The sequence below is a fragment of the Panthera onca genome, chromosome D2 (assembly GCF_046562875.1).
Source record: "Panthera onca isolate mPanOnc1 chromosome D2, mPanOnc1 haplotype 2, whole genome shotgun sequence".
In the NCBI taxonomy this organism is placed as follows: domain Eukaryota; kingdom Metazoa; phylum Chordata; class Mammalia; order Carnivora; family Felidae; genus Panthera; species Panthera onca.
In genome coordinates this window covers 45,397,606-45,414,841 of record NC_138349.1, presented here as the reverse complement: position 1 = coordinate 45,414,841, position 17,236 = coordinate 45,397,606, and the positions used below count along the sequence as shown (strand labels likewise).

The 17,236-nt window shown below is 36.7% G+C and overlaps 1 protein-coding gene across 6 annotated transcripts in view; it reads right to left on the bottom strand.

The window, feature by feature from the left end:
* Positions 1-17,236, bottom strand: part of LOC144613236 (uncharacterized) — a 715,514-nt gene that overhangs the window by 362,914 nt on the left and 335,364 nt on the right. The window lies entirely within an intron of this gene.

Below are 17,236 nucleotides of genomic sequence, written 5' to 3'. Positions count from 1 at the left end.
TTCTGGAAAGCTGAGCCTTACCCAATCCCCACAGTATAGTGGGGGCCAGAAGCATGGGAAAAAAATCAGAAATCAAACACCAAATACTTCAAAAGCAATGCATGAATAAGAAACATCATCATGGGCACAGGTTCATTAAAATGCTAAGGGATAGGTAGTGAAAAAAGGACCAAGGGTAAGAAGGAAAGGCAATACCTAGTCCTGTGCCATGTGTTGAGCACTTTTACATACTTCATATAATCTCCATAAGAATTTTTGTGAAATTTATATTATTAAAGCCCATCTTGAGAGGGAACAAATCCCCAAGGATCTTAGAAATGAACCAACATATATAAAATCACCCACATGATAACCACAGAGACGGGATTAGAACTCACAGTTCTCTGACACCAGGAGATCCACGCTGCACTTTCTGTAGATTTACCATTAGAGCAGAAGAACAACATTGCTACTTTACATGAGGAACTTCCATTTTCCTTTACTCTTTTTTCGCTAATCTGATGAGACACTAAATTATTTGACCCATTAGAAGACCGTAAGGGAGGGGGGAACATAAATTACTACTTACTGTTCATAACTATATACCTCATAACAGAATCAAATTAAGCCAAAGTGAAAACATTGTAGGCTAAATATTAAATGATCTTTTGGGTTCATCTCCATGTACTGTCCAACAGCCTATACTAAAACTGATTTGCCAGTATGATCTGTCCTTTGTCCTTCCAGAACAAAATCATCACTAGCTCTCTGCACATCTATTAACAACTGCTTTTAATGATGTTTTAATATGGTGCTCCTGTCTGAAACACATCTTTCTAAAATTATAAGACCTTAGAATTGTAGTAAAGTTGGGAATTCTCCCATCCTCAGGAAGGCAAGTATCCCACCTCATATGCCAACTTCCATGGATGGAAATGGCTTCAGGAACAGTGTTGAGGAGTATGATAAGGACAGCTCCCAGCTCCAGAGATGTGGTATGCCTTGGAAGATGGGGGATGCCATCAAGGAGTAGGAGATATTTGCCAACCTTCAACTGGCCTGATATTCCAAAACTAGAGAGGGTTCCTCATGATAAAATATAAGTATTATTTCATACACACTACCTATTTTCATCTTCCTAAGCTCTCAATGGTTTTGGTGTCACTATTATTGCCATTTTATAATAAAGTTAAGAAAACTTTTTTTATAAAAAAGTTAAGAGGCCCAGGAAGGTTAAAGCTTTGTCCAAATTCTTTTCTAATATTGAACTAATTTGTGACAAGTCAAGTGTGGTGGATCAAAGCCACACTTCTTCCTAGAAATGACTCATTGTCTCAGATTTTATTTGAGCTGAGAGTGTGGATGGGAATGTATGCATCGTGTGTGTGTGTGTGTGTGTGTGTGTGTGTGTGTGCGCGCGCGCATGCGCACACACATGAATGTATGAGTGTGTTTCCCCTTAGAGGACTCACTTGTGGATCCCACCTGTACAATCACATACTGGATCCACCTACCTCTAGGCTAATCTACACCATGTGCAGACTCCCATTCAAACCGCATCTCTGACGCTTCCTTAGCTGTATCGTGATGATCCCCATAGACAGGATAAATATACACACACAACTATTTAAGATCTTTGGTGGCACTGCTTTAGAAATGTTAAGTATGCTCTTTGAGCTTATAGTGTTGACATATTTATACATTTTTTTTTTCTTGGCCCTGACTTTTTTCTTCTACTTTGACTTCATTTAGTATTTGATACACATATACATACACATATATATGGTGCTACAATATATGAGATATTATTCTAGGCAGGAATACAAAGTGAACAAAACGGCTAAAAATCCCTGCCCTTGTAGAGCTTACTTACTGCCCTTGTAGAGCTACAGCGGGAGTCAGAGAAGAAACAAAGTAATAAATCCTCTGGTGTGTCAGGAGCTGAGAAGCACTGTGGGAAGTAGAGCAGCAGAGGGAGATTTAAAGAGATGTGGGTGGGGATGCAAGTGTTACTTTTAATCAGGACCGTCAGGGCAGGCCTCTTTAAGAAGATAAAACCTGAGCAAATACTAAAAGGAAGAAACGGAAATAGCATGAAGACGTCTGAGGAAGAGGAAACAACCAGCACAAAGACCCTAAGGCACAGGCATGCTTGACACACATAACACACAGCAGGAAAATATATTCATGTAGCTGGAGCAGAATCTAAAGGGGAAAATAACAGAGGGCAAGGTCAGGGGGGTTTGAAGGCTGTAAATCATGCAAGGTTATTAAAAGGACTTTGTCATGTACTCTGAGCAAGACAAGGAAATACTGGAAGAATCTGAGTAAGGGAATGACTTCATATGACCTGCTTTTTACAACTCAAGATGCTGTGTTTAGAATAGATGGTGTAATGGCGGTAAGGTTTCGGAAGCACGAAGTCAGTTTGAACACTACTGCAGACATTCAGATTACAGGTTATGTTGACTTGGGTTAAGACAATACCAGAGGAGGTGGTAATGTGTTGTCGCATGCTGAATTCATTCTGAATAGAAATCCAGTAAGATTTCCTGACACTTCAGATGGAGAGTGTAAATGAAGGATAGCAGTCAAGGAAGATTTCTAAGTTTGGCCTGAGCAACATGAAGGAATTAGTTGCCAATAATTGAGATGGGGGAAGTCTGCAGACTAAGCAAATTTAGGGAAGGCGAGCAGGATTCCAAATTTCTGCTTAGGCATATTAAAGTTGAGAAGCCTATTAGATTTCTAAGTGGAAACTTTAGTTGGACTTGAATGGAAAATATAGACGAAGTAAAGGCTGAAAGTATAGCTCTGGAATTTATCAGAATACAGATGTTATATAAGCTTTGTGGATTACACCAAAAGAGAGGTTTCAAAGAGAAGACCATCATTCCCTGGGAAACTCCAACATCCAGAATTTGGATAAAGGGGGTGAAATGTGAACAAAGAAGACAGAAGAACAACAATATAGCGTGCTACATCACAAAAGTCAAGCAAGAACATGGTTTGTAGAAGAAGATTTTGTGTTTTGCAGTACTGACAAGTTGAGGGATTTGAGGAGGAAGACTGCATTTGGCAACATGCAGCTCATAGGTCACTCTGAAGACAGGAGGTTTAGGTGGAGTTTAGGTTTAGTGGAGTCATATGAATATGAACCAGATAGGATTCAGGGGAAGATAGGGAGATGAAGAAATGTCACCTTCAATGGAAAACTCTTTGCAGGCAAAATAAGATAAAGGTGAGGATTGTAAACTGTGAAGTCAGTGTACTGTACCTGATTTCAAATCATGGCTCTGTCGCTTGTCACTTTGAAAAGCTGGGGACATTATTTTGCCTGCTAAGCCTAAGTTTCCTCATCTGGAAAAAGTTCAGCTATTAGTAGTACCTATTTCATTCATGTTCTGTGGAAATTAAACAAATACATGTGAACTATTTAGCAAAGTACCCTGCATATACTAGCTTTCAATAAATGTTAGCTATTATGACTATTTCTATTATAATCATTAATAGTTTTACATTGAGGCATTTTACTGTGAAGGGGAACGCTAAAGTGGGAATTAAAGCTGCATTTAAGTAGCTTTAAATGTAGTTCTAGTTCTTGCTACAAATATGCATACAAAATAGCATGCAAACATCACGTCCCACAAACATTACTTGAGATAGGAATAAAAATACCCATGGTGCACATATTCTGTAAACTTACAATTGCTTTCCTTTTTAAGATTTGAATATAACAGCACTTGTGATGTCCCTGGAAACATCATTAAACAAGATTCACCTGTATAACCATTCGGATCACAGAACATAGTTCTTTGGAGAGAGCTTTCAGAAGCACAGAGCTTAGGTCTTTATAAGCTACTAAACTGTCAGATAATTCAGACTGTCATTGACACATCATTCCTTAAAATAAGTATATGATGTTTGCCTGGAAACTATTTCCCTGTACCTGCCTTTCTTTGGGTTCATGATGTTTCTGATCCAGAATTTTACATGAGGGTCAACTATCATTTATTTCTCTACTATGAGAGAGTCTAAAATGTCAGTAACTTCAACAAAAAACAACACAATGAACTGATCCCCAGAGCCACGCAATACAAAAACTGGATTGCAATCCAGGGACTGAGCCACTTCATTGCCAAAATGAACATACAAACAAACAAACCTGAGGAAATGTCTAATTTAAAAACTGAAGTTAAAAAAAATCAAATTTTCCTTATTTCAAAGCCAGATTTCACCACATTTTATTTCCTGCCCCAGGCAACAGCATCTACACACTCTTTAGGCCATTAGCTACCACTGTAACACTGAACTCATTAACTCAGTGATTCCAAAAGATATTCAGGGCATAGAGTTGTTCAGATTCTGGATACTGTGAATGAGGGGAAGATGGATTTAGTGATGACATCCATAAGAAGGGGATGCAGGAGAATGACCAAAATTGAGGAACAAAATCATGAGTTTGGTTTGCAACATAATGAATTTGAGACTCTTGTTAGATCTCTAAGATGTCAAGAAAGTATTTGGTTACAAGAATAAGTTGTTCAAAGAACAAGTGTGGGCTAGTGATAAAAGCTGGGGAATAACAGCATGTAATTTACCACTTGCTGCCTTAAATCCAGGAGAAACGAAGCAGAATGACAAGAGACTAGACTAAGACTCTAAGCCTAAGACTAGAGCCTGAAGAGCTCTCACATTCAAAACTCAAGCAGGGTAGGCTGAGCTGGTTAAAGTATCTGGGGAGAGCCTAGAGTAATACAAGAAGGACAAGAGAGTGGTTATTCAAACAAGTGTCAAGAAATGGATCATATTCAATTTGTGGAATTCCTTGAATGATTAAGTAAAATGAAAACGGAAACCCACTGGAATTGGCTCATGCAGGTCACTGCTGATCTCAAAGGAGAACTTTGATGAAATATAGGCATAGGTCAAACTAGAAAGTGTTAAGTGTGAGGGGAAATTGAGAAAACACATACCTCCCTCTTCTGATAAATTGGAGAATGAATATAAGGAGAAAAATATCCTTTTCAGCAAGATTGTTGTTGGTAAAAGGAATCACTACTACTTTCTGTACGTGGATTTTGTATCCTGCGACCTTACCAAAAGGAAATCAAGGAGACAATACAATAGCATCAAAAAAAGGAAGAAAATATTCAGGAACATATATAGGGATAAATTTAACCAAGAAGGTGAAAAGTCTGTATACTGAAAACTATAGGACACTGACAAAAGAAATTGAAGAAGACACAAATAAATGGAAAGATATCCTATTTTCATAAACTGAAAGAATTAACTGTTAAAATGTTCATACTACCCAAAGTGATCTATGGAATCAACGCAATCTTTATTAAAATTCCAATGGCATTTTTCATAGAAAGAGAAAAACAATCCTAAAATTTACATAAACCATTAAAAAAAAAAAAAAAAACCTCTGAATAACCAAAGCAATCTGAGAAAGAACAAAGCTGAAGGCAACAAACTTTCTGATTTCAAATGATATTACAAAGTGATAGTAATTAAGCAGTATGGTACTGGCACAAAAACAGACACGTTCACTAGAGGAATAAAAAAGAAAGCCCAGAAATAAGGCCAAGCATATATGCTCAAACAATATTCCACCAGGACTCCAAGAATACACAATGAAAAAAAGAATGTTCTGCTCAATAAATGTTGTTGGCAAGGGCACCTGGGTGGCTCAGTCAGTTAAGCATCCGACTTAGGCTCAGGTCATGATCTCATGGTTCATGAGCTGGAGCCCCACATCAGCTTCTGTGCTGAGTGCTCAGAGCCTGGAGCCTGCTTTGGAGTTTGTGTCTCCCTCTCTCTCACCAAAATAAACAAACATTAAAAAAAAATTTTTTAATGGTATTGGGAAAACTAGATATCCACATTCAAAAGATTAATATTGGACCATATGTTGCACCATAAATAAAAACCAACTCAAAATGGATTAAAGGCTTAAAAATAAGACCTAAAGCCATAACACTTCTAGAATAAAACCTAAGGAATGTTTTGGCAATGTTTGTTTTGGCAATGATGTTTTTGAATAGGACACAAAAAGCATAGACATCTAAAGCAAAAATAAATGTGGTACTACACCACACTAAAAAGCTTCTTCATAGCAAAGAAAAGTATCAACGAAATGCAAAGGCAATCTAAGGAAAGGGAGAAAAGATTTGCAAACCATGTAACTGATAAAGGGGTTAATAACAAAAGTATGTAAGGAAACCAAACAACTCAATGGCAAAAATCCCCAAATAACCGGATTGAAAAATGGGCAAATTGCCTAAATAGGCATTTTTCCAAAAAAGACATACAAATGGCTAACAGGCATATGAAAAGGTGCTCAACATCACTAATGGTCAAGGAAATGCAAATCAAAACCACAATAAGATACACCTCACATCTTTTAAGATAGCTGTTATCAAAAAGACAACATACAACAAGGGTTGGCGAAGATATGGAGAAAAGAGAATCCTTGTGTACTGTTGGTGGGAATATAAATTGATATAGTCATTATGGAGATTTTTTGAAAAGTTAAAACTAGAACTACCATATGATCCAGGAATTCCACTTCCAGGTTTTTAACTAAAGGAAATGAAATCAGTACCTTGAATAGATGTCTGTGTTGCCATGTTCACTGGAGCATTTTAGCATTATTCACAATAGCCAAGACATGGGAACAACCTAAGTGTCCATCCACTGATGAATAAAGAAATAGTGATTTCATATTCATCAGTGGATGGACACACACATATATAATATGTACATGTATACATATAACTCTTTGTCTTAAATGTTTATTTTTGAGAGAGAGCACACACGCACAAGTGGGGGAAAGGGAGAGAGAGAAGGGAACAGAGGATCTAAAGCAGGCTCCCATGCTGATAGCAAAGAGCCCGATGTATGACTCAAACTCAAGAACCACGAGATGACCTGAACCAAAGTCCGATGCTTAACCAACTGAGCCACCCAGACACCCTAGATATCACCCTTTAATAAAGGAGGAGAGCCTGTCATTTGTGACATTACAGATAAACATGGAAGACATTATGCTGAGCAAAATAAGCCAGGCACAGAAAGAAAACTACTACATGGTCTCATATGTGGAACCTAAAAAAGTCAAGTTATAGAAACAGAGAGAAGAACCATGGTTATCAGGAGTAGGGAGGTGGGGGAAATGAGATGTTGGTCAAAGGGTACAAAGTTGCATCTATGTAGGATTTAAAAGCCCTAGAGATCTACTATACGTCATGTAACTATAATAATATTTTATCTTATGCTGGAAATTTTCTAAGACAGTAGATGTCAGGGGCTCTGGACACACCAAAAAAAAAAAAAAAAGTATGTGAGGTGAGAGACAGATATGTTAATTAGCTTAACTGTAATAATAATTTCACTATTTATACCAAAACATCATGTTGTGTTATTTGTCAACTGAAGTTCAATAAAGCTGAAAAAAATTTTAAGCCCCCCAAAATATCATGTTAAAGAACCTATAAGACAATTTTTATTTTTAAAAATAAGGGGAAAGGTAGAACACAGCTAAAGTAGGGAGTGGACTCTAGATACTTTGCTTTGGCTTGGTTTTATATTATCATCTGCCCTGATATAACAGAGTGTAGATACAAAAAGGATGACATGGGATAATATAGGTGAAGTTTCCTGAGAAGGGAGGGAGCAGGGACTTGGAAACAAGATGCCCAATGGAGTAGCCATAAATAGAAGGATGGCTATCTCCTCAGAGAGAGAGGGAGAGAGAATTGGTGCATATAGAGGTTGGTTTTATAGGTCTATGGCTTAAAATTGAGGAAGGTTCCATCAATGGCTTCAGTCTCCCATCTGAGAATTAGGAAGAAGGTAGGAGGATCAGAATTTTGAGGAATGTGAAGCCCGGAAACAACCTTGGGAGAGGGAATTAAGTGGAAAGCAATGGTCATGAATGGAGTGATTCTAACTAATTTTCATCAATTGCCTAGAAAAAGGAAGATAACTAGAAAGTTGTGTTTATTTAGAGTAGATAGTTTACTAGCATAAGACGGGAAGGCCAAGATACAAGCATTGAGGACATTAGGACAAGAAAGCATTGGCAGGAAAACAAAAACAGATTTTAATAAGGAACCAAAGAAGACAGGTCAAGATTCATGACTTACTCCTTATTGTATCACCAGCAACCATCACATCCATAGTCTGTGGTTAAGGACTTACAAATGGTCTGTTGAAAACAACAACAACAAAACAACACTGTAGGGCAACTCCTCCTCTCTTGAAAATAGCTGTAAACTCCAGGGAAAGTAGAGTGTCAAAACAAGAAGATGAGTAAATTTACTTCCAAAAACTTTGGAAACTCTGCTTGGACAATCAGTATCCATTGATTTTAACATTATAACCCACACCCATTAAACGAACTTGGATTATAAATGTAAATGCTATTCTATACAAATATACTTGTGGAAATAATTTAGGAAAACATTGTACTAGAAACCTTAAGTCAAGGAAGAATGATTTATTATAAACTATTAGAGCCATTTTAAAATTATTAGTTTGTATTCCTTCCCAATTTCTTAATGCTTAGTATCTTTATAAGTGGTTGTTTAGTCACGTAGTTACTGTGATTTCATATTCCAAAACACTGGGAGCACCTGGGTGACTCAGTCACTTAAGCTTCTGACTCTTGATTTCAGCTGAGGCTCAAGTCATGATTTCCTTGTTCAGAAAGTGGAGCCCCACCTCAGGCTCCATGCTGACAGCAGGAGCCTGCTTGGGATTTGCTCTCCCTCTCTAGTTCTCCCCCAATCATGCTCGCTCTCTCTCTCAAAATAACCATAAAAAGAAAAATCTAAAACACCAGATTGGTCTTTCTTCATGAGATAAATGTAAACATTTTAAATACAGAGCTGCTAATGGTAAATTATGTGGAGCCTGAGAAACTTACCAGAAGACCATGGGGGAGGGGAAGAAAAAAAAAAGGTTAGAGAGGGAGGGAGACAAAACATAAGAGACTCTTAAAAACTGAGAACAAACTGAGGGTTGATGGGGGGTGGGAGGGAGAGGAGGGTACCTTTTGGGATGAGCACTGGGTGTTGTATGGAAACCAATTTGATAATAAATTTCATATTTATAAATCAATCAATCAATCTCAGGTATTTTCACATGTCTGTTGGGTCTTCAAATGTATTCTATGAGGACTCCCCCTCCCCAGATTAAAAACAAAAACAAAAAAACAGTCCAAATAATTTGGCTTAACATTCATGCCTTCCTCAAGTTGATCCCAGCCAAACTTTCTTACCTTGTCACTTTCCCCCCCCTCCTTGCCCTCTACTGCATTCTTTCCTTTCAGCAGCTTCAGAACCCTGGGATTTCTGACTCCCCCCCCCCCCCCCCCACCAATTCCTACTTGGCTCCCACGCCTGGGATACTCCCTGCCATTCTCTACCTGTTGAAATTTAGTTCATCCTAAAGAGTGAGTTGTTGCCAGCTCAGGGATGTCTTTTCACATGTCCTCTACCCATAAAAAGGCATTCCTCTTCCTTAGCGATTCTCTAGTGTTCTCTCTTAACATATTGGACCTCCCTACAGTACTTTACCAGGATTTGCAAAAACAAAAAACAATAACAAAAAATAATTCTATAATAATCATTATTTGGCAAATTGGCATCAAAACAGCATTTTGTATTGAATTCCAAAGAGAAAACAAACAAATGATTTGAAGAGGAAAATTAAATTTTGTTTCCTTAAACTGAAAGTTCTGTCTTTCCTGGTGGCTAGGAAAAAAACTGGAAGATGCTTTGCATCTTCTCTATTCTAAATTTAAAAGCAGCCATTGCTAAAGGTATTAAAAAGAAGGAACCCATGATTGCTGAGATGACTTTGTGTATTATAACCACAGTATCTTTGAAATGTAACAATTGGTTTCTAGGATTCAAATACACTCTTCCTATAGCTTAGTAGCAAAGGTCCAAAAGAATGCATTATTGCTGGAATATCCCAAATGTAACTGGGAACTTGTAATTCATGGTCACTTTCACATCACTGTTCTTATTTGTAAAACTATTTTTATTGAAATACACCAAGCATATAGAAAATGGCACACATGATACTTACATACCTAGATGAATTTTTTTTTTAATGCTCATTACCATGCAGATCAAGATCTAGATAGCTGGATCAACCATCCAGATCAAGATATATGAGTGCCCCTAAAGTCCTTTTTGTGCTTTTTCCTTGCTACTGATGTTCCCAAAGATAACCACTATTTTGGGGGGGTTGGGAGGTTGAGCTTTGTATAATTTTTTGAGTTGCATACAATGTTGCATTAGTTTCACATGTACAACATAGTAGTTCAACTTCTCTATATATTATGCTGTGCTCACCTCAAGCGTAGCTACCACCTGTCATCATACAACGCTAGTACAATATCATTGATTACATTACCTATGGGTCTGCTTTCATTCCCATGAGTTATTTATTCCAGTTATTCCATAACTGGAAGCCTGTGTCTCTCCCCTTTCCCCATTTTGCCCACCACTCCCCTTCGCTCTGGCAACCATCAGTTTGTTCTCTATTCGTGATTCAGCTTTTATTTGTTTACTCATTTGTTTTTAGATTCCACATGAGCCACTATTTTGATCTTTAGTAACCATAGATTAATTTTGTCTGTTTATATATTTAATAAAATGGAGGCATACGGAAAACACTTTGTGTCTGACTTCTTTTCCTAAAAGTAAACTCGTTGCACACAGCAACAGTTGTTTTCATTGTTAACTAATATTCTATTATATAAGTATACCACCATTCTTTTCTCTTTCCATTAATGATGGACATTTGAGTTGTTTTCGTTTGGGGACTATTGTAAATAGTGCTGTGATGAATATTTCTTTACATGTCTCTTAATGAACATATTTATGAACATTGGTTAGATACTTAGGAATAGAATTGATAGGTCACAGGATATGCTCAACATACAGTTAGCTTCAGTAGATACAGAGAATTAGTTTTCCAAAGCTGTACACTTTACACTCCCATCCTGTGTTAAAACTCATGCAACTACACATCCTAAGAATGTCTTTTTGTACATTTTAGAAATTCTCTGTGTGTACACTGCAAATTTTCTTTTTAATTTGCATTTTCCTGTTAAAAAATGAAGTAGAGCTACTTTTCAAACAGGTATGTCCTTTTCACTTGGATATCCTTTTTGTGAAGTAGCTGATCAAGTTTTTGTCTACTTTTATTTATTTTTGTATATTTTAGATTGGATTTTCTATTTTTTTATTGATTTGTAGGAGTTCACTTAACGTGAAATATGTGGATTTATTTTTGACATGTTAAACCAACTTTGCATTCCTGGAAAATTGCTAAGTTAGTCACCCTGAGCATACTTGGCCTTACTATATGCAACCGTTCATAATGTTTCACTAATTATCTGCTTTTGTTTAGGATTTTAGATATTTCTACGTGAGAGAGACCTTTTTTCTTCTTCATTCTAATATCATTTTCATGCTGTTATACAAGGTTATTCAGACTTTATAAAATAAGTTCCTAAGTGGGTTCTCTTTCATTTTATTAGAGTTTATACACATTTGAGTAGTATGCCTTCCTTACATATTTGGAAAAAGTCACTAATAAAACTATGTGGAAATAGAAATTTCTTTGTAGGGATGTTTTCAAACTAGAGTTTCTATTTTAGAATTTTATATAGTTTATATAAACTATTAAAGTATCTTTTGCTTCTTGTGTCACTTTTTAGAAATAGTATTTCCTAGGGATGTGTTTTTCGTATTTGGATTAAAAAGTTATTTTAATAATGCTGCTACAAATTTTTAATGCCTGGACAATCTATATGGATGCTCCTTTTTATACCTGATATTGAGGGTTTACCTTCTCTCATTATTTCTTATCAATTTTTGCAGGAGTTTGTCAAATTTTTTTCCTTCCAAGAAGACACCATTGATTTTCTTCACTCCCTCTGCTGTAGGTTGCTTTCTATATCATTAATTCTTGTTCTTATCTGCTTTGCTTTCTTCTTTGTACATTATTTGAATTTAATTTGCTGTTCTTTGGCTCCTTGAGATCAATATACAGAACAATGATTTTAAGACTTTCTCTTTTGCAATATATGTTTAAGGTTAACATGTCTTTTTATTGTGGTTAAATTAATACCCCTGAAAGTCATAGATCTTAAGTGTGCACTTTGATGAATATTGACAAATGTATTTATCCATATAACTATCATCGCAATTGAAATATTGAACATTTTTTTCTAACATATCAGAAAGCTCCCTGATATTTTCCTGTACTTCTCTAATCCCTAGAGACAACTGCTGTTCTGATTTCTAAGCGCATAAATTCTGCTTGGTTCAAACTTCAGACAAATAGAATCATACAGTATATATACTATTTGTTGTCTCTCTTTCAATGTGTTGTATTTTATTATCTTTTAAAATGTTCTTTCAAAATTAAATTTGCACAGAGTGAAAAAGACACAGACCTTAGGTGCATAATTCAATGAATTCTGACAAATACATAGCCTATCTTCTCAGTCGAGATACGGAACAATAGAACACATCAAAAAGTACCCTAATGTAACCTAGACAACCACTTTGCTGGTTTATATCCTGCAGATTAGTTTTGCCTCTAATTTCATGTAAACGCAATATACAACATTGTGTGTACTATGTATATAGACCTCTTTGTATCTAGTTTCTTTTACTTGACTTAACAATTTGGAGACTCATTCAGGCTGTAATATATTTCAATAGTTCAACCTCTGGTAGTAGGTTAACACACCATACATTCCTCATGCACTGTCCTGTTAATGGGCATTTGGATCTCCTCCTCCCAATTTCCGATTATGAATAAATCTACTTTAAACATATTTATACAAATCTATTTGTAGACACATATTTTCTTTTCTTTTGAATAAATGCCTAGAATTAATGGGTTATAGAATAGATGTAGGTTTACCTTTATAAGAAAATGTCAAACAAGGGGCTCTTGGGTGGCTCAGTTGGTTGAGCGTCCATTCCTGATTTTGGCTCAGGTCATGATTCCAGGGTCATAGAATCCAGCCCTATGTCAGACTCCATGCTCTCTCTCCTTCTCTCCCTCTCTCCCTCCCCCATGCATGCATGTGTGCATGCTCCCTTAAAAAAAACGTTGTCAAACAAGTTTTCCAAAATGATTGAATACTTCACTGACCTACTAGCAATGTAGGAATGTTCAATTTGCTCCACCTCCTTTTTAACATTGGGATTGTCATCTTTTAAAAATTTAGTCATCATTAAGGAGTATGAAGTATTATCTTAAGGTGATATTATTGCATTTCTGATGATATTGCATTTCTGATTACTAATAATATGGAGCACTTCTACATAATTATTAGGCATTTGTACATCTCTCATGAAAGTTTGTGTTTAAGATGACTGAAATTCTTATATTTTTGTTATTACTCATTTAGAGAGATTATTTTCGATAAAAGTCTGTCTCCAAATGCTTTTTCTACCTCCACTGATAATAGGTTGTTTCCCCTCGTTATAACAATGTGGGTATAGAGGGCAGAGCTATTTTACAGCTGGTTTAGGATACAATGCATACACGTAAGAGTACCTGGAAATTTGGCACTGATTCTTGACCAAGGGCAGTGGAATCAGTAATGATTTACTATGTGAAGTTTAAGATTTAAAACTTCCCCAGCAACACCTGGAGCTGGTTTGTTTACTAATGGTGTATATTTGACATAATCAGCTAATCTTGTTTGGCCACATGGTCAGAGTTCCATAAAACACTCTGCTGGAATGTTTAGAAAATTTTCCTGCCGCCAAGTTTCACTGCACAAATTTTAGTTGGCTTAATCCTTACGTTAAGCATATCCTTGTACAAATAATAGAGACCCTGGTGACCTGTGCCTGCAAGCATCTTGGACCCTGATATTTGCCTGCACACTCTTTCCCCTGCTGTCCCATATTTTTGCACAGTCTAACTGTAGTCTGTGAGGTTGGTGGGCCCTCTGCTTATCCATCACTGCTGAAATCTTTGCAGTGGGGATTACATTAGATTGATGTGCAACTGCTAAACTAAACTTGTAATGCTAGAATTAAGCCTACCTGGTATGTTGTGCTTTTGTTTCTATTGTCAGAACTTGGCTATTTCATCCAAATTGTTAATATCTTAGCATACAACTGCTTGTAATACTTTCTTATTATCCTTTTAATATTGGTAGGATTTATAATGGTAGTCTTTTTTCCTTTCTCAGGTTGATAATTTTCTCTGTGTGTGCACATGTGCATGCAGGTGTGTGTGTCCTCTGATTAATCTGGAGTTACATCAATTGTATTCACTTTCCCAAAGACCAGTCTGGACTTTAATTTTCTCTATTTTATGTCACCCATTTTATTATTTCTGCTCTCATCGTTCTTTCTTTCATTTTATGTATTCTACAATAATTTTTTCTAGGTTCTTAAGTGAAAAAATGACTTTAAGCCTTCTTCTTTTCCAAAAAAAAAAAAGAAAAAAGCATTTCAAGTTATAAGTTCTCCCCTAGCACTGTTATAGCTGAATGCCTCAAATTTTGCTATGTTGTACTTTCTTTTTTACTCAGCTCAAATCTTTTAAAAATAAATTTGTGATTTCTTTTCTGATTCATGTGATTAGAAGAGTAAGGTTAATTACAAACTACATGGGATGTCCTACATTTCATACTGATATTTATTTTTCATTTCATTCTAAGAGAAGAAACTATAAGATTTTAAACCCTAAAAATTAATACCTACTCAAACACCATCCTATGGCTTTCTTTGAGAAACCTGTGTGCACTTAAAAAGGATGTGTAGGGGCGCCTGGGTGGCGCAGTCGGTTAAGCGTCCGACTTCAGCCAGGTCACGATCTCGCGGTCCGTGAGTTCGAGCCCCGCGTCAGGCTCTGGGCTGATGGCTCGGAGCCTGGAGCCTGTTTCCGATTCTGTGTCTCCCTCTCTCTCTGCCCCTCCCCCGTTCATGCTCTGTCTCTCTCTGTCCCAAAAATAAATAAAAAACGTTGAAAAAAAATTTAAAAAAAAAAAAAAAAAAAAAAGGATGTGTATTCTGCAATTGTTTTGTGTGGTTTTAAAAATAGCAATTAGTTCAAAAGTTGTTCATAGTCTGGTTACTGAAAGAGGAGGTTAATATCACCAACAATAATTACAGGCTTGACTATTTCCTCTGTTTTGCTAGTTTTACTTCATGCATTTTGAAACTTGACTGTCTTAGCATTATGTAGTATCATTTTTAAGTCTAGAAGTATTGCTTTTCCTGAAGTCTATTTTATTTAATATTAATCTAGCTACTCCAATTTTACTATGCTTACAGTTTTTATGGTATATATTTTCCCACATTTAATTTCAGATTTTCTACTCTTTTTTTGTTAAGTTTATTTATTTTGAGAGAGAGAGAGAGAGAGGCAGAGAGGGAGAGGGAGAATCTAAGCAGACTCCGTGCTGCCAGCACAGAGCCTGATGCGGGAATCAATCTCACAAACCATGAGAGAAGACCTGAGCCGAAATTAAGAGTCAGTCACTTAACCAACTGAGACACCCCAGTGCCCTATCTAGTCTTTATAACTGTGTCTCCTGTTGAAAATACACGGTTGGAAGACCTTGCATTTTTATCCAACCTAAAAAATTCTCCTTTATTGCCTTTTTAGTCTCTTTACATTTAATGTAATTGTATACATAGTTACTCCATTTTACTACTTGTTTGGTTCAGTATTTTTGTAGGCAGAGTTTCTGATACTTAAATGAAACCATTTGGTCCCTGCCACTCCAAGCTACCATGATTCTCATTGAGTTCAGGGAACCCTATTCAATAGGATAAGCTCCCACTGTCATTCTTGGCCAGAAGAATGACCACTATAGACCACTTCAAGAATGACAGTGCTCCCCTACCAATGTACTTTTTAAGGCTTGATAAGTGGCATGTCCTCTGCATCTTTCTGTGGGACATAGTTAGAAATGGATGAGCAGATCTTTCATAGTAAATTCACTCCAGCATTTCAAATTCCCTTAGCCCTTGGATGCTTTCCTCTACAAGATCAGGCAAATTTTGGCATCTCACCTTTAGTCACTGTAGACCAAATTTAGGTTCATGTTTCAGTCAACCAACCAAGTACATTGTTAGAGCCAGCTGACTGCACTAGAATAATCCCTTAAGAACCTCTCCTAAGGACTCCAACATTAATAAGCTCAGTCCAACATACTTACATTTATTCCACCTCTTTTCAACACATTTTGTACTTGATCTCTAGGACCTGTTGGGGATTAAGCTCCGCTATAAGTCTAGGAACAACATTTCTAATAGAGGCATTGGAGGTAGTATCAGGAATTTCTCTCAAGACAACTCCAGGAAAGGCCATTTAGGTTTTTCTCAAACAAGGGAGGGAAGGTAGATTCTATTGGCAAAGGAAGTTCAGCAAAATATGAAAGATCAAGGTCTTTAGCTTGATAAAAATCTACCCAGATGTTATCCTTCCAATTTACAAGGTCCCGCCCCTTTATAATCAGTGCCTTAACTTTAACAAAAGAGAGCTTCCAGGAATGTGAATTCATTTAATCTGTAATCTGGCAACCCACAGGTTTAGTCTTTGGGTTTATTTCTCACAGACTTCAGTCTTGTGGCCAGCAGAGATAAAGTTTCTTTCTGGTTTATTACCCAGAATTTGAGGTGAGAATTTAAAGTCCTGTACTCAAAATTTTCTTTGCACACATTTTTCAGTAATTTAGAAACATCCAAACAAACCTTTAGTCCCAATGTTCCATTTCCATGAAACGCTCTATGGCATTAAACTTATTAGCACTTAATTCCTGTTGACCACAGGTGACAATTTAAGTAACTATCTGCCACAACATGCATTAGGCTACTAATATATATACTACTGGTATTAGGGTCATTAATCCCTCTAAACTTAGATAAGAGAACAAATCCAGACTCCAGTCTCTAAGGTTCTGTCCCCCTCAAACCATTTCTGATACTAATAACTGATCAACCAGAGATCAACTGGTAAAGCAAAGCCTCTGTAAGTACTATGAAATAAGGGAATTGTTAGAGGAATTGGGTCTTAATTTTGATGGAGCTGAGAACAAAAGTTTAGACAAGAGAACTGAAAGAACAGAGAAAACACATGAAATTAGTCCTCCTGAAGCACTGATGTGAACATATCAACCGGAGCTTAGGAGAACCTGAGAAGTCACACCTGATCAACTGCCAGTGTGAGATCATGAGAGGGTAAT